The sequence below is a fragment of the Cynocephalus volans genome, chromosome 13, assembly GCF_027409185.1.
Source record: "Cynocephalus volans isolate mCynVol1 chromosome 13, mCynVol1.pri, whole genome shotgun sequence".
NCBI classification, from domain to species: Eukaryota; Metazoa; Chordata; class Mammalia; order Dermoptera; family Cynocephalidae; genus Cynocephalus; species Cynocephalus volans.
Window position 1 is genome coordinate 66,152,606 of NC_084472.1, and position 19,826 is coordinate 66,172,431.

The window sequence follows — 19,826 nt, forward strand, 5'->3', positions numbered from 1 at the left end:
TGAAACATGATGTTTCAATACACACATATATAGTGAAATGATTAATACATCAAGCAAACTAACAAATTCGTCACCTCACATAGTTACCTTTTTCTGTGTGCATGTGTATGGTAAAATCTTCTCTCATAGCAAATTTCCAGTATACAATACAATATATTAAACTATAGTTCTCATTTTGTACGTTAAGATCTCTAGACTTATTTATCCTATATAACTGAATCTTTGTACCCTTTGACCTAAATCTCTCCATTCTGAACCCCTCTCTCCCCACCCCTGTTAATCACTGCTTTATTCTGTGTCTCTATGCATTCAGCTGTTTATTTGGATTTCGCAAACATTCATATGAGTAAGTGACATCATATATATTATGCATTTTATATATATACTTATATATCACATTTTCTTTACATGTGTATAAAGCATAAATAAAATATATTACATTTTATATAATAGTATATATAATATATACTCATATATATATGTATTATATAAAAATATATAACGTTTTCTTTATATATAAAGTATTTATAACAGTATATAATATATACTAATATTTGTATATATAACATGTATTTTATACATGACATAAGTAATAATAACAATACATAATATGATATATATATATCACATTTTCTTTATCCATTCATCTGTGGATGGACACCTAAGTTGTTTAAATATCTTGGCTATTGTGAATAATGCTGCAATGAACATGGGAGTTCAGATATCTCTTTGAGATAATGACTTCTTCTCTTTTCATATATACCAGAACTGTAATTGCTGGATTAAATGTAATTTAATTTTTAATTTTTTGATAAATCTCCATACTGTTTTCCATTATGGTTGTACCGATTACATTCCTACCAACAGTGTACAATTGTTCCCTTTTCTCCACATCCTTGCCAATGCTTGTTATCTCTTGCTTTTTTATATAAATGTTTATTACCCAGGATATGTACCACTAGCTTCTGTAACAAACAACCCCCCAGATCTTAGCAGCTTAAAACATCAAAGGTTTATTTTTGTCTTATATCAATGCCCAGTGAACTATAACAATTGGTATTTTATCCATCCTGTGGTTTCTTTGTTACTTAGATTCCCATATTTTTCCACTAGTTCCTCTGAAAGAAGCAGGGGGCAGGGGAATGATTGTACAATGAGTAGATTTAGAGGTCAGGTCTGGGGGTTGCACACATCCTTTCTCCATATATTCCACTATTCAAGAATCAGATCCCTAGTTCCACTTAATCATCAGGATGACATATAAAGTTTTCAAAAATTTTCCCAGGAAGAGTATAAACAACACTCATTACTGGGAGCTAAGAATGAATGAATGAATGGAAGAAAGAAGAGAAAGAAATGAACAACCACAATAATAAGTTGAATTTTCAGAAAGAGAGAACAGATCTACTGTCACTAGGGTTTGGAAAGGGGGAGGGAGAGAGAGTTTAGGGAGAAATTGGGTAAGGGACACAAAGAACACAAAGAATAACTACAATTTGTAATGATGAACATGCTAGCTAATAATACTTATTTGATCATCACACATTGTACACAAATACTGATAGTCAACTCTGTACTGCATAAATACATATAATCAAATATGGTTCACATTATGATTCATAAATGACATTATCAAATAAAAAAAAAGGGAAAAAATACAAAAGAGAAAGAAGAAGTCTCAGTGGCTGACAAAAAACAGTTATATTTTCTTACTCACAGATGGTTACATACTAATTGCATGTACTAGAGTAAAGGGCCATTTCTTCTCTGGAGGAAAGGGTTCTTATGGAAAAGACAAAGATGCCCACTCTCACCACTCCTATTCGACATAACATTGGAAGTATTTGCCAGAGCAATTAGGCAAGAGAAAGAAATAAAGGGTGACCAAATTGGAAAATATGAAGCCAGATTATCACTGTTGATAGATGACATGATTCTATATAGAGAAGAACTCGTAATCTCTACTGAAAAACTCTTAGAGCTCATAAATGAATTTGGTACTGTTGCAGGATACAAAATTAATACAAAAAATCAATAGTGTTCTTATACACTGACAACAAACAAGCAGAAAAAGAAATCAAGAAAGCAAGCCCATTTACAATAGCTGCCAAAAGAATAAAATATCTAGGAATAAATTCAACCAAAGAGGTGAAAGATCCCTACAATGACAAGTACAAAACACTGCAGAAAGATATTAAAGAGCACACAAAAAGATGGAAAAACCTTCCATGTTCAAGGATTGGAAGAATTAAGTTGTGAAAAATGTCCATACTACCCAAATTGGTCTATAGATTCAATGCATTCCCCATCAAAATGCCAACAACATTCTTCAAAGAACTAGAAAAAAAAAATCCTAAAATTCATGTGGAACAACAAAAGACCCCAAATAGCCAAAGCAATCCTGAGTAAAAATAAATAAATAGATAAAACTGGAGGCTTACAAATTTATTTCACTAGGCTAGATGTTTCCTTTGAATTCGCAGCTTGTATATACAATTGCCTATTGACACAGTCACTTGTCTGTCCAATCTCATTTAACAGGCAGTACATTCTATTGGAAACTTGACTCTACTTCTTCCTTAACATCCCACCTCCATCAGCCTGTCTTTCGTTACCTTTAAGATATAACCAGAAACTGAGCACTTTCAGTGAAATCTTTCAAACCCTGTCCACTATCATCTCTTTACTAGCTGGTAGAAATAACTTCCAACTGTTCCTTTTCATATTTCACAATTTCAGTTTATTTACAAAGATCCAGAGTGGTCCTGTAAAAAACTAAGTTATCCCTGTCACTTTTCTAAATGAAGCCCTACAATACCTTTTCATCTAATTAAGAGTGAAAGTCAAATTCCATAAATTGATCTACAAAATTCCACTTGACCTGCCTCAGACAATTCTGCTCTGATCTCTGACTTCACCTCCTATTCCTCTCTCTTTTGCCCTCAGTTTCATCCACATTGTGCTGGGTTCATGTTGTGCTTCTGACATGACTGTTCTTACTGCAGTCTTTCTGCGTCACTCCCTCACCTCCATCCAGCCCTTAATCTTGTGCTGCTATCTCAATGTGGTCTTTTTTGACTCATCTATTTAATATTTAATAGTGCAGCTCCAAAATCCTGTCATGCATGTCTCAGCTCCCTTCTCTGTTTCTTATCTCCAAACTTACCATTACTAGTTTTTAGTTCTTTTTTTTCACACTTGAAATTTTGTCAAATGCTTTGTCTGCATTCATTGAGATAATCATATATTTTTTTGTCCTTGCATTTGTTAATGTGGTGTATCACATGTTGAATGATTTTTCCTATGTTGAATGATCCTTGAATCTCTGGAACAAATCATATTTGATCATGGTGTAAATAATCTTTTTGATGTACTATTGTATTCTGTTTGCTAATGTCTTGTTGAGGATTTTTGCCTCCATGTACAACAATAATACTGACCTGTAGCTTTCTTTTTTTGTTGAGTCTTTTTTTCTGATTTTTCTATCAGGGTGATGCTGGCCTAAGAGATGAGTTTGGGAGAATGTCCTCTCTTTCAATTTTTTTGGAATAGGTTGAAGAGAACTGGTGTTAACTTCTCTTTAAGAGTTTGGTAGAATTCAGCAGAAAAGCCATGTGTTCCTGGGATTTTATTTATGGGGAGACTGATAATTATTGCTTCAATCTCATTGCTCTTTGTTGGTTTGTTCAGGTTTTCTATTTCTTCTTTGTTCAGTCTTGGTAGATTGTGTGAGTCCAGAAACTTATCCATTTTCTCCAGATTTTCAAATTTGTTGGCATATAGTTGTTCATAATAGTCTCAACTGATTCTTTGTATTTCTGTGGTATCAGTTGTAATGTCTCCTTTTTCATTTCTGATTTTTGTTTTTTGGATCTTTTCTTTTTTTAGTTGGTCTTATCAATGGCTTCCCTATTTTGTTTATCCTCTCAAAAAATGAAGTTTTTGTTTCATTGATTTTTTATATTGTTCTTTTCATCTCTACTTCATTTAGTTCTGTTCTGATCTTAATTATTTCTTTCCATTTACTAGTTTTGGGTTTAGATTGTTCTTGTTTTTCTAGTTCATTGAAATTTAGCATTAGGTTGTTTATTTGAAGTCCTTCTATTCCTTTGATGTGAGAACTTATTTCTGTCTTCCAATAAAAATATTATATGGCCCTGCCTATTTCCAAGTGTTCTCCCATGATAGAGGAATACTACTCTGCTGCCAATATGGCCCTGTGGTTTTCCTAGTCTGGTTTAAGAGAAAAAGATATATGATTTACAGATGTGTTTCAAAAAGTCCATGGAAAAATACAATTCAAAGATAATATAAACCTTTCTGTGAACTTTTAAAAATACTCTGGCATATAAGTATACACAATAAAAGCAATAACATGTATTCACAATTATAATTTTTTTTCCTTTCCATAAGAACCCTTTCCTCCAGAGAAGAAATGTCCCCTTAATCTAGTAATGCAGTTAATATGTAACCACTTGTGAGCAAGAAAATATAACTTTGTTTTTGTCAGCCACTGAGATTTCTTCTTTCTCTCTCTCTCTTTTTTTTTTTCTTATTTGTTCATGTTGTTTATGAATCACAATCTGCCAAAGCAGGCTAATATATTTAAAACAACCTATATTTTGATTACTTTTTGAATTGTCTGCCTCTGCATGATTGCAACAATTTTATGGATTTTGTACTCTGATTTATTCCCAATGCATAGAGAGTGGATATTATAAAGTGACCTCTACCTCAATACATACCCATTTACATAATAAATATCTAGGCTGGAGTTTCTCTCCATTTATATTGGGAAGGGACTTAACATCAGAACAACTGACGTGACCTTGAAATTAATTGGAGCCCAAATTCACTAGACAATATAGTTAAATTTTATGTACTATTTTTTCAAAAGTCTAATTCTCAGGTGGCTTTCAACCATTTTTGTAGTTAAATTAGTTCATTATAATTTTTATTTTCTATTACTTGCACGTTAAGGAAGAACAGCTAAAACTTAAACGGATTTAACCCAATTTCTGATTCATAAAAACTTTTTATTATAATTGGCAAGTTAGATTTAACTCTCTAAACTATAAAATGAGTGGTTACTCTGCATCAGTACATTTCAAAATTTTTAAAAATAGTAGAACCTTTTACCCCGCCCCCAAAATCATTCGTGAATGACAAATTTATAAAATGAAGAGAGAGATTTATAGTTTTTTTTCCATTTATTATTCCACAATTCCCTTGAGAGGAGACTGTCATTTATGAAACTTGAGAAACTAGAATAGATTTCTAAGATCCCCTTGTATTATAACCTTCTGCAATTCCATGAGATTATGCTTCTTCAGAAAATCATTATACTTTCATTGCTAAGGACTGCTATTGAAAACTGGTTATTATTTCCAAATTGCTGAAATAAATAATAATCCTTTCAGATTTCTTGCTGTTCTGTGAGAATAATTACCTTCTTGTAATTGTATGAAAGTTATTGATGTTCTCAAATATCTAGGTATTCTGCAAAAATCTAGAGTTCTAGGAAATCATCCTTTGAACTTTTCATCTTATAAAGTATTTCAATATTGCATACGATGAGAAAAACAACATCTTATAAATGCTGCTATGAATATTACATGAAGCGTGACATGTTTTCATACATGTTTTATAAATATAAAGAGAGGAGAGTCAGCTCTTTGCAGGCTCTCGGATGTGGTAATCATGCTGAACCACTTGGACACCCCCTTTGTAGTTTCTTTCCTTAGGATGTAAGCAATTTTTGACCTCTTGAGGTTTCTTATGATTCCACAGATTTCTCATAGATATATGTTTTAAATAAATAATGGTGGCCAATATTAAAAAGTCACAAATATGCATCTCTGATTGGAAGATAGATCACATAACTTAATATCCCTGAAAAAATGATGAGATCAAAAAGAAAATGGATTTGAATGCTGCACGGAAAATCCCACAGTAAAACAACCCCAGTACAACCTAAACTGTTATTTTCAAAATCAAGTGCTAGGAACAGTTCAAGAGGAAAGAAGAATCAGTAGAGGGGCAGAGAAGTTATCACACAATTTCTTACTTTCTGAAATAAAATTGTTCATAATTAATTTAGTGTTTTATTTTTTGCTCCACTCTCTTGAATTTAAGCTAGGTGAGAGTCTCCACCACACTGATGAGTATTATACCCTCAGTTTATAAAACAATAAATTCTTATTGAGAAGATGTATGATCAATTGAAGAGAAGAGCTCCGTGGAGGATTGAATTAGCAGTGACTAAGCTAGTTATGACCATTCTCAGAAATGTAAACCTAACCTTCAAAATATATTGAAAAAAATGCTGTAAAATTCAGAGATATAATTAAATTTCTTTCAAAACAATTTTAATTGCTTTGTGAAGAGAACATTTTTTGCTTCTTTTAAAGAAAAACTAAAAGAATCTTAAACAAATGTATACAACATGGCTCAGTTTGGTGGCATAAGTTGGTAAATTTTCCTAAAAGTAATGTAAATGACAAAGAAGTGAAAGAAAATTACTCAAAAATTAAAAGGTGGTGCTAAAATATAGTTAACCTACTGAAGGTTAAAAAATGCCAAAGCCCATATAACAGTATACAAGTAAAAATTTAAATACAAAATTAATTCATTGGTGAAAATAGATATAATGAGGAAGATAATTTGTATTACTGTGAAATTTATTGGGCAGTAGACTGAGCTCCTTAGGGAACGGATGTCAATTTTGTACTCTGAATCATTTAAAAACTGAGTGAGTTGAACACTTAAGAATTCCCTAAAGGGAACTTTTCTTTATTAAGAACAGCATTGAACAGATGAACTAATATAACTTCTACTTATAATGTTTCTTATGTTATCAATCTTTGACTAAAAAATGTACATAAACCTAATAGTCTCCTTATAGCTACAGGAGTACCTAGAATATATTAGTGGACAAATTGGTGTTTCCAATTAAAGCACAGATTAAATATTACATAAAATATTAAATTTCAGAGTAAAGTAAAATATAATCTCTATGTTGTGGTTGAAAGATATTATTTATGTGAGTGGTACTATTAACCATTTTGGTCAGAATTTTATTTTTCTTGAATGACATAACTATTTTTGTTAAATAATTGTATTTTAGTTTGATTATTAAAAGTAGCAAAATTAACATTACAAGAAAAGATAATGTCCAAATTCATATTTAACCTGTTAGCTTCAATTGTTCTTAAAATAGAGATGATGTGTCACTGTCATCACAAATCAGAGATTTTCTGTTAGGTAAGTGAAAATATTTCAGAATTACTAGAAAGTGCAATGTTTTGGAAATGGTTCAAAAGTTGGAGTCCAAAATTTTTGGTTCAAATAATAGTTCACACAATTTCTAGTTATATAGTATAAAGCAGATTATTGCCTTCTAAACTTATGTTTTCTGTTTGGTAAAGAAAATAAAAAGATAATGTTTTCATGTACGATATGAGGATTAAAGCCATACCTTAAAAAATAAAAATATAACATGAGAAATACATAAATAATAAAAAGTAAGTAAAACATGGGAAATACCTAAAAAATGCTGGGTTATTGACAAAATAACACTAAATTTAAGTTTGTGGTCTGAAACATTCATGTGAAGAAAAGTGATTAACAGCAATCAAAACTCATTAATAGGTAATGTCTTATTATCAAGAATTCATTCCCATTTGGTACACAAAGCCTGAAAGTAAAATAATAAAAATGGGCAGGGTGCCTACCAAAGACAAACTTCATTAATTCAGACTTTCTTCCAATCTCCAGGCTGCTGTTTATTAAGATATTTTAGTTTAAAGGGAATACATATGCTATTTCAGTTTATCTTTAAGGAATCAAACTGAGGCAAAGCTAAAGAGCATACTTTGACTTTTTTAAAAATTATATTTTTATTCTAATAAGTGTTTTTGTTCATTTACTCTTTCTGAAATTTAGAGCTAAGAAATTATAGAATATTGTACATTTTATTTTTTGATGAATTAACTAATTTGTGTAGTCTAAAAATGTACAAAACATGTTTCCACTAAAAATAAATGTCTATATTTAACATGTAGATAAATATAGACACATGTACAAATAGTTACATTGAAGCACAATTTTGATGAATGTGTTGCTTGCTTTTAGTTAGCTCAAAGGAATTCAATTCTATAATTAGCATTAGCAGTATTTCTTAAATTTAATAAAATGTCAATTCATTAATTTTAATATATCTTATTTTCCATAAAACATTAGCCAGTCAAATTCAACTATGTATAACAGGTTAATATATCATGATCAAGTGGAGTTTATCCCAAGAATGTGAAAATGCTTTAACATTAATTCATTAAAAATAAGTCAATGTTATTTACCATATTAGTAAAATTAAGAAATAATTTATGATCATCTCAGTAAATGGAAATTAAAGCATTAACAAAGTCTAAAATTCACTTATGATATAAGCTTTCAGTAAATTAGGAATAGAATGGAACTTCCTCAACCTGAAAAATAGCATTTTATATACTTACTGATACCATCATACATCATCTTTAACAATGAAATATAATAATTTTCCTCCTGAGATCAAGAAAAAGAACAGGATGTCCTCGCTTGTCACTCTTGTTCAACATCACATTGCAGAATCTAGTAACGCAATAATGTAAGAAAAAGAAATAAAAAACATGGGAAAAAGAAATACAATGTTCAGCAAAGAGTATAATTTTCTTTATTTAAAGACAGTGATTATTGATATAGAAAATGCAAACAATTTACAATCATGCTACTAGAAATAATGAGTTCAGAAATGTTGCATAGTTTAAGTTCAATAAACATCTTGCCATATATTGTCAATGAACAGTCTTAATTTTAATAAAGTATAAATAAATTAAATTTAAATTTAATATAAGTATGGTTTCAATACAGTACCATTTACAATAGCTTAAACAATCAAGATATATTTAAATACAAATGTAAAGAGAATATATTGTAATATGCTGAAAACTTTTCCACATTGATGAAAAAAATATCCTAATAAATTAATAGATATGGGCCCTCATGTCATAGCAGAATTCATGTGGTTAATAAATCGATTTTTCCCAAATTGTTCCATCGACTAAATAAACACAACCTTTATGGGAATTCCATCAGGATTTTGTTGAACTGAACAAGCTGATCCTAAAATTTGTACTAGAATGTAGAACAAGAGTAGCTCAAACAATATTAAAAAGAACAGAGTTAAAGAAAAAATACTACCTATTATCAAGAGTACAATAAATCTAAGTGATATGCAGATATTGTCAATGAAACAGAAAAGTCAATGGAATGGAACATGCCTAGAAATAGACTCAGACATATAAGGTCAATTAACTTTCAACAAAGCTGCAAAGGCATTTAATCAGCATTGTAAAGTGATTTGAAACAGTGCTGGAACAACTAGACAGCTTTATGAAAAATAAAACCTGGACAATATGTTACATACTCTTTAATACTTAGCTCATATTGGAACATGGACTTAATTTTAAATTGCAATATTATATTTCATTTCCATATATCTATTGATCAAATGTATGTCTTTTTTGAAGAAATGTATGTTCTAGTCTTTTGTCCATTCTTAAAACAGGTTAATATTATTATTATTATTATCACTTTTGCTTTTAAGTTGTATGAGTTCCTTATGTATCTGTAAATTAACCCCTTTCAGATGTGTGGCTTGCAAATATTTTCTTTGTTTCAGTAGGTTTCATTTTCATTCTGTTGTTTACTTTGTTGTATAGAAGCTTTTTGGTTTGTCTATTTTTGCTTTTGTTTCCCATGCTTTTGATGTCATATCCAAGAAATCATTACCAATGCCAATGGTGAGGAGCTTTTCCCCTATGTTTTCTTTTTTCTTTTAATTTTTTAATTGATTATACATAATCATAGGGCAAGAGCTGACGATCAGCACCTGTGCCAAAGATATGGTAAGAAAATCAGTGCTATCAGCATGCCCACCACCTCAAATTGCAATTTTTCTCTGTGTCCCCCACCCAACCTTTTTTCAATAACCTTCTCCCTTCCCCCCACTGCCCTGCCCTGGCAACCCTAGGTCTGTTCTCTCCCTCTGTAAGTTCAACACACCATGGTGTTCTTTATTTCCTTTTTTCTCTCTTAGCTCCAATTTATGAGTGAGAACACACAATATTTTCCCTCTGTGCCAGAATTATTTCACTTCACATAATGTTCTCCAAACTCATTCATGTTGCTACCAGGATAGTATTCCATTTTATATGTATACCACAATTTCCTTAACCACTTGTCTGGTGATGAACATTTAGGTTAGTTCCATATCTTGACTATCATAAACAGAGCTGCAATAAACATGGGAGTGGAGGTATACCTTCAACATGATGATTTCTATTCCTTTGGGTACATACCCAGCAGTGAGAGTGCCAGATCATATGGCCTTTCTATCTGCAGTCATTTGAAAACCTCCAGCCTGTTTTCCATAACAGAGGTACTGATTTACAGTCCCACCAACAGTGTAGAGGAGTTCCCCTTTTCTGCATCCTTGTGATTATTTGTTATTCTCTGTCTTTTTGATAGTAGCCAGTCTAACTGGGGTGAGATGCTACATCAATGTGGTTTTGATTTGCATTTCTCTGATGATGAGTTATGTTGAGCATGTTTTCATGTACCTGTTGGCCATATGTATGTCTTTTTTAAAGAAATGTTTATTCAGATACTTTGCCCACTTTTTAATCACATTATATGCTTTTCTCCTGTTAGGTTGTGTGAGTTCTTTGTATATTATGGACATTAATCCCCGTCAGGTGTATACTTCGCATATATTTTCTCCTATTCTGTAGATTGTCTTTTCACTCTGTTGATTGTTTTCTTTGCTGTGTAGAGATTTTTGTTATGATACAATTTCATTTGTTTATTTATTTATTTTTATTTTTTGCTTGTGCTTTTTGGGTCATATTCATAAAGTCTTTGCCCAGTCCTATACCCTAAAGTGTATTCCCTATGTTTTCTTCTGAGAGTTTTATAGTTTCCAGTCTTATACTTTTTAATCCATTTTGAGTTGATTTTGGTATACGGTGAGAGGTATGTGTTTAGTTTAATTCTGTACATAGATATCCAGTTTTTCCAGCACCATTTACTGAAGAGGCTGTCCTTTCCCTAATGATTTTTCTTATGCTTTTGTTGAAGATCAGTTGGCTGTAAGTACATGAGTTGATTTCTGTGTTGTTTATTCTGTTCCATTGGTCCATGTGTCTGTTTTTATGCCAGTACCATGCTGTTTTGATTAATATAGCCTTGTATTATAGTTTGAATTCAAGTAGTGTAATGCCTCTGGTTTTATTTATTTATGTATTTTTTGTTCAGGATCATTTTGGCTGTTTGCGGTCTTTTGTTGTTCCATACGAATTTTAGGATTTTTAAAAAAATTTCTGTGAGGAATGTCATTGGAATTTTGATGGGGATTGCATTGAATAGGTAGATCAATTTGGGTAATGTCGGCATTTTAACACTATTAATTCTTCCAATCCACAAACTTGGAATGCCTTTCCATTTTTTTGTTTCCTCTTTAATTTATTTTAGCCGTGTTTTGTAGTACTCATTGTAAAGATCTTATATCTCTTTGGTTAAATTTATTAATACACATTTTATTCTTTTGGTAGTAATTTCTTTTTCTGCTTGTTTGTTGTTGGTATATAAGAATGCTACTGATTTTTGAGTATTGATTTTGTATCCTGCAATTTTACTTAATTCTTTTTTCAGCTCTAAGAGTTTTTTGTAGAGATTATTGGTTTCTCTCTATATAGGATCATGTCCTCTGAGAACATTGATGTCTTGACTTTGTCTTTTCCAATCGAGATAACTTTTATTTCTTTCCTTTGCATGATTGCTCTGGCTAGTACTTCCAATACCCTGATAAATAGGAGTGGTGAGAGTAAGTAGGCATACTTGTCTTGCTTCTGTTCTTAAAGGAAAAGCTTTCAGCTTTTTCCCATTCAGGATGATGTTGGTAGTGAGTTGCCATATGTGGCTTTTACTGTGTTTAGATACTTTCCTTCTATACCTGATTTGTTGAGAGCCTTTACTATGAAGCAACGATGAATTCTGTCAATTGCCTTTTCTGCATTTTTGGAGATAATCATATGGGTTTTGTCCTTGATTTTGTTGATGTGATGTATTACATTTACTGATTTCCATATGTTGAACTGTCCTTGTATCCCTGGGATGAATACTACTTGATCATGTTGTATAATCTTTTTGATGTGCTGTTGTATTCTGCTTGCTAATATGTTATTGAGTATTTTTGCAACTCTGTTCATTAAGGATATTGGCTGATAGCTTTCTTGTTTTTGTTGTATCTTTGTCTCAGTATATTTTAAATACTTTAGAAAAGAATCAGTAGACTTGAAGAGAGGCCAATTCAAGTGTGCAATCTGTAGTAAACACACATACAAGAGGGAAAGAACAAAATAAATAAAACACATACACAAATAGAACAGAGCATCCAAGAGCTGGGAACAACATCAAACGCTATGACTTACATCTAACTTAAAGCCTAGAAATTCAAGACAGAAAATTGGGCAGACATGTATGTGAAGGATAATAGACAAGAATTATCTGAATGAAAGGCACCAAGTCACACACCTAACAATCTCAGAAAACAGCCATCAGTATAATTAAAACCAAAGTCTTGAAGACAATCAGAGAGAACAAGAAACACTGCATGTAGAGAAACAAAGATATGAATTAGAGCATATACTTCATCAGAAACAAAGCATTACAAACCTTATATACCATTAATAATTAATGGTAAATTAATAACATAATTAATTAATAATGTTAGCCAAGCATGATAAAAATCTAAGATACCTGTTATGAGTTCAGAAATAACATTATTAATTACTTAAGAATGGGGCTATAAATTCTTATTTCTCAGACATAAGTATTTTTGAATAGAATTCAAATAACATAAGATGGGCTGACATATCAGAATCTGATTTAAAGTACTGTAGGAACTTGCACACATTTCACTTTGAAAATTGTCATAAGCTATATCTTCGGGTAAAATACTTCAGAAAACATCTTTATTTAGTTTTTTTTTAGTCTGTACTTCATGTCCACTTTGAGATGTTCATGCTCTCGATTAAATCTACTATATGTATTTTCCTTCAAAAATATAAACTTTTAGATTAAAAAATCTTATTGACTTATAATTTATATACAGAACTGTACACATATAAACTATATCATTTGATAAGTTTTGAAAAATATATACACCCAAATGCATGTCAATTAATACAGAGAAAATTTCTTATTTTTTTCCGCTTGAGATTTATATTGATTGCTCTAGAATTTTGTGTAAATGCAATTGTATAGTAGTATTTTTTATGGGTTCTGCCACTCAGCATATGTTTTTGTGATAAATCCATAGTGCTGTGTCCATTTCTTTTCATTGCTGAGTATTTATAGTCAGTATTTACTCAGTAGTATATTCTCTAAATATATTACACTTTATCTAAAAGTGTAATTTTTATGTATAGTGTAAGGTAGGAGTGTAGATTTTTTTTTCTCCTATGTGGTTATCCAGTTGTTCAAGTACCATTTGCAAAAAACCTATTCTTTCTTCCATCAAATTACCTTGGTACTCTTGTCAAAAATCTGTTGGCCATATCTGTGCAGTTGGTTTTCTGGATTCTCTATTCTGCATGTTCCATAACCATATTGCCTTGATCACTGAAGCTGTTCATGAAGACTTAAAATCAGGTATTGTATGTTCTCCAAGTTTTATCACCTTTTTCAAAATTGATTTATCTACTCTAGGCCCTTTCTAATTCCATAGATATTTTAGAATCAGCTTGTAATTTTCTGAAAAAAAATACTTTGATATTTCAATTGTGATTGATTTTAAAAAATCTCTTTAGGGAGAATGGATGTTGAATATTTAGCCTTCGAATCTACTAACATGATATGCTCTTTTGTTCATTTAAGTCTTAAATTTATCAAGCTGTGTTTTATGGTTTTCAGTGTATCATATAAATCTTCATTTAATTTATAACAAATATTGTATGTTCTTGATGCTATTGTAAATTGTATTTTTATGTGAATTTCCAATTTTTGAAGCTGGTTTACTTGTATAATAAATATGTGTCCTTCAATTATGTTAAATTTATTTATAAATTCTAGGAGCTATTGATGATCATTTGGGATCTTCTGTGTATGTGATTTAATTTGTGCATATAAAGACAGTTTTATATCTTTCATTTCAATTTTTATGTGACTGATTTTATTTTCCTTGTCTAGAGCACTGGCTAGAATCTTCTACACAATATTTAAGAAAAGTGGTGAGCTCTGGCAACCTTTCCTGCTTCCAATCTGATGGTGGGGGGAGATCAGGAAAGAATTCGTCTTTAACAATTAACATAATGTTAGCTATAGTTTCTGATGTTTGTTTTTTAGTCATTCTTAGCTGTTGAAATTTGCTAAATGCTTGCTGTGCATTTACTGAGATGATTATGCAATTTTCTTCATTACCTTGCCAATGTTATTAATTGCACTTACTGGGTTTTGAATGTTGAAATATTCTTGCATTTTTAAGCTTCACTTGGACATGATGTATTATTCTTAATACATAACTGAGTTCCACTTTTTAAGGACATTTGTGTCAATGTTCTCGAGGGGTAGTATTTTCTGTTATTTCCTTTCTTGTTAATGTCTTTATTTTTACTTGCAGTTTTGCTCTCAATATTTTAGTAAGCTTATAAAGTAAGTTGGGAAGAATTTGCTCCTACCTTCTGAAAGAGCTTATGTAAGATTTTACATATTTTTTTAAATGTTGAATAGAACAAACCAGTAAAACCATTTTCTCCAGGAGGTTTTTTGGGGGGAGAGAGGAGGAGGAATATTTTGTTTATAAATGTAATTACTCTAATAAAAGAAAGCTGCTCATATTTGCTATATGTTCTTGAGTCGAATTTGTTAAATTATATATTTTAAAAAGTTTGTACACTTCATTAAAGTTGACAAATTCATTGACATGGAGTTAGTCATAATATTTTGCCATAATTTTATGAATGTTTACAAAATTGATATATCTCCCCCCCCCACACTTTTTTTTCTAATATTGGCTTATTTTATCTCTTTTTACCTTGAGTATTTTATTTAAGACATTTGATTTTAATATTTTCAAAGAATTATTGTTTGGCATTATTGATTTCTCTACTTTTGGTCTGTTTTTCTGTTTCATATTTTTTGTTATCTTTGTTAATTCTTGCTTTTTGTGTATGTGTGTGTGTGGCTGGCCAGTAAGGTGATCTGAATCCTTGACCTTGGTTTATTTTTGCCTTCTAACTTTAGGTTTGATTGGTTTTTATCTATAATCTCAATATAAAAAGTTGGATAATTCATTTTAAGGCTCCTTTTCATCTGAATATGTGTTGCAAGCCTTAAATTTCTTTCAAAGCACTGGTATTACCTGTATTTCACAAATTTTGATAGTGTTTTTTTTTTAATCACTCATTAAAAAGTATTTTCTAAATTTTTGTAATTTTTTTTTTCATTTGGCCATATGGACTATTTAAAACATTATAGTCTGACATCTATAAGTATACATGTAATTTTATAAATAAGTCCTAGTAATACTACTTCTGTTAATTTATAGTTAGTAAAACAGACTGAAGATATTTGTAAGGTTTCTGTTGAACTTCACTGACAAAGTTTTTGCACAGGTTATCTTGTTGGTTCTTCACTATAAGATTGTCAGGTTTTCATTAATATTTTTCCCACATTGCAGGTCATGCAACTGAGACTCAGAAAGAATAAACACCTTGTGTCAGAGCTGTTGAACAATACAAGTGTAGAAATAAAATTGATTCCAGTTTCTTTATCCTATTTTTAAATTTCAATTCACAATCATTTCATATAGAGATTTTCCCTTAAAATTTATTTCCAGTTTTACAGGACAGACTTGCGATAAAAGAAACCCCTTCTACACCAGAGGTGGTGAAAAACATTCCAGGCTTATTTACGTAAATTTATAAAATTTCTTTCTTTGTAGAAACAACTGTCCTTCACTTAACATCTGAGTGACTAAATAATCAATAGCAAATTCTTGAGCCTAACTGTAAATATAATCTGAGCATAATACAAATTTCGATTTGCTATTCATCGATTGCCTGATATGATTGACATAAAACCTCTTCCAAAAGTTGCTGTTAACTCAGATTTGCAATAAAGTATGACAATAATCACAGGTTCAAACAGGTCATGTTTTTAATTTCCCAATGATCCATTCTCTTCAACACTCTTGTCCTCCGTTTTAATGTTTAAAAGGAAGCATATAATGACAATTTCCTTTCAGTGACAGCCCGTAACTCCACATGAGGGCACGAAGGTGTGTGCTGCCTTATTTAAAAAACTATTGATCTAATACATTTCAATTCTGCCAGCAACATTTCCCTTAAGGCTATCCTAAAAATAGAGAAAACCTGACCCAGTGCTAATGTGCTATTCTATTTACAGTGAGTGACTTTTTGTTTGGTTGATTGATTTGACTGAGGGAACACAAGGGAAGCCTGTTTACACTTGTTATGAAGAGAGGGAATGAAGGGTATCACAAACCCACAGAGGGACAGCCCTGTGGTGTCTCTGAAAAGATATACAGAGAGGAAAAAGATGTTTTCCTCTTTTTGTCTGCATATCAGTACAGAGATGTATGCCGTTAAATAACCCAAGCTGCTCAAATTTAAAGGGGCATCGTGGAGTACAGTCCTTGGTAGTCATGAGACCACACAGCTCTGAAGGAGTAAAAGAGTTTTAGTTTGTGATTTTTTTTTACTGTAAAAAATTTTTCAACATAGTAAAGAGAATATATAATAGAGAATAATTTTTCTCTTATTTTTAGTTGAGAGTTATAGATTACTCATTCCTCAATGTGAAAGAATTAAACAAATGTATGTATGTTATTAAGTGCTCATATATCAAGTCTGTTTTATAGTAGTTTACGTAGAATATAAAACAGACTCGATGACGTGAGCATCTAATAACAACATATTTTTGATTAAGTTCTCTTCCTCCAACCGTCATACACTCAAAAGGGGAGACAAACAATTGTTCTCATTGTCACCTCATCACCCCACATGCCAAGATGCTGAGGAAAACTTTCCTTCCAAACACACACATTACTCCATGTACAAGAAAGTCTAGTGGATAAAGCTCTTTTAACTTTTACATCATGTGGAAATTGCCGGCAAAAAATATCTTTAAAAATATGTTGTTGTCCATAAACTTACATAGTGTGTGATTTTGTAAATAGTGTTGAATATATTACAGATGAAATGTAGATCATATTATTGTTTAGTCCACTTGAAAGAAAATGACAAGAAGTTACCGTAGGGTCTGTAAATGACCTAAAATTAAAATTAAGATTTAGCAAATGCATGGGTATGCTTTAATCAGATTCTGTAGTGAAAATGGTGGAAAACAATTGTTCTAGGGTGTTTTAAGATGAATAACAATTAACTTTTTTTTTTTTTTTTTGTAAATTGAAGTTGAAATAAATGTTGTGAGGCCATATAAAATCAAAAGAAAATTTCTAAATTCATGATTTTTAGAAAACAGAAGTAATATGTAGTTTAATTTCTGGATGAAAATATTAAATTTTTAAGGACATGGGCATATCTCCCTTGTCTAAGTCCCTGGTATCTAACTTACTTTCCAGAAATGAAAGGAAAAAAATGAAAGAATGAAAGAAAAAGAAAGAAAGAGAGGGAAAAAAGAGAGAAAGAAAGAAAGAGAGAAAGACAGGAAAGAGGGAAGGGGAGGGGAATGGAAGGAAGGAAAAAAGGAAGGTAGGAGAGAAATATCACCTTTCATCTGACTTCTGCCCCAGCTATTTCAAGCAATGGTAATGAAGTATCTCAGCTGAGAAGTCATAGAAAGCCAGAGATTAAAATTGTAACAAATAGAACATTAAGATTTTTAAGTGATTCCTTGCTGTGTCAGTACAGTTATGTGCTTAACAGAACCTAGAAGAAATGCTTTAAATCTTACATTCCTAATTACTTCCTCCTGAAATTAATTGAATAAAACTGTTCTTGTTAACTTATTTGGGTTACATATAAAAGTAGACATTGGGTATAAGAACAACTAATTCAATCCATTAAAATGAAGAAAATTGCTCATCTAGAAATATTCCAATTAGGTTGCTGCGTTACCTAAAGTGAGCTTTGATTTCTACCTCTATAAAATAAATTTATATATGATCCACTTCCTGCAGGTGCTCTATCACAATTATTTGCAAAATCAGTTTTTATTCATTTTAAACATTTTTTAAAAAAATTCTGACTCTACAAAATGTTGCAAGGATAATTCAATTATCAGTACATTTGTTCCATGAAGTCAGATAACTCATGGAACCTAAATTGCAAGTGCTTAAAATCTGAGTGGACACAAACAACTGCACAAATATATTGATATCTAGTAAACTGTATTAAGAAGAGTGAATAAGAAATAAATCTACGCAGTTGTAGTTTTTATATGAGAGTACTGTTCGAATTCATAGGATCCGAGTAAAAAGTAAACAGGAAAAAATATATTCTGGATTGATGGAATAGTTTTAGCTAAGAATGGAGACTCTAAGACATAAGTCATGTTTTTAGAAAGATGAATAGTTAATTTAGGGGCCGAACCCATGGCTCACTCAGGAGAGTGCGGCGCTGGGAGCGCAGCAGCGCTGGGAGCGCTGAGGCCACAAGTTCAGATCCTATATAGGAATGGCTGGTGCGCTCACTGGCTGAGCGCGGCGTGGACAACACCAAGCCAAGGGTTCCGATCCCCTTACCGGTCACAAAAACAGAAAACAAAACAAAAAAAACAAAAAATAGTTAATTTAGGATTATATGTGTGATATGGGAATAATGATATAGGATATAAGAATGAAGACAAAGCATAGGATCAAATAAAAAAGTGGGGAGATATAAATTGCATGCTATATAATTAGGGACATTTTCCCCCCCAAAACCAGACTCTGGATATGTGGCATCATACCAGGGTTGCTTGTAAGACTTCTCAGAAGTACGAATAAAAACTTAGAATAATTTTCAAGTTTAGAGTAGAACCTTTTAGAGCATAGTAGTGCATACACCCATATATTTAAAGTTTGCACCCAATAGGTAAGAAAATAATTATAATATATAGGATCCAAAATCACCAAGATACCTGTCACTAGAAATGAGATGAATTATCTGTGTTTTCTCATGCCATTTTTCCGTTTCCTTTATTTGCTCCAGCCAGTTCTGACCTTGAATCTCACACATTTTTTCTGATTAAGCATTACTTATCCTGGCTTCTGCTGTCTTTTCTTTTCATGAACAAAATGATTGTATCCTCTACCATTACCTTTAATGATTGACTCTTTTTCTTGAGTATTGGTTATTGACCAATTTCTAGTTTAATTTTGGTATGTTTTGTCTATAATTTCTATATGAAAATAATTACTATAATAATGTATTAGCTATTAATGAAGAATGGTTCCTCACAGTTTTGTGGTACACTTGTGAGATTATGAGCTACAGAATCTCTAAGAACTAGTTCTGAATTATGGTTCTTCAATTAACAAGCAAGAAATTTCATTTACAAAAAGACTGTAATAAGACAACCCATCAGGGTTTTGTGATAATTACAGAATATGTTGTTTAATTTGCAGAACAGTTTCCACCAGAAATGTACAAACACAAATAATGCAAATACACCTTTCTGTTTAAGTAAACAATCCACATGTTTTACTCCATCTATGACAACTGCTCCTCCTTTTTCTGGCTTTGTAGTCCTTCTGTTTCCCTTGG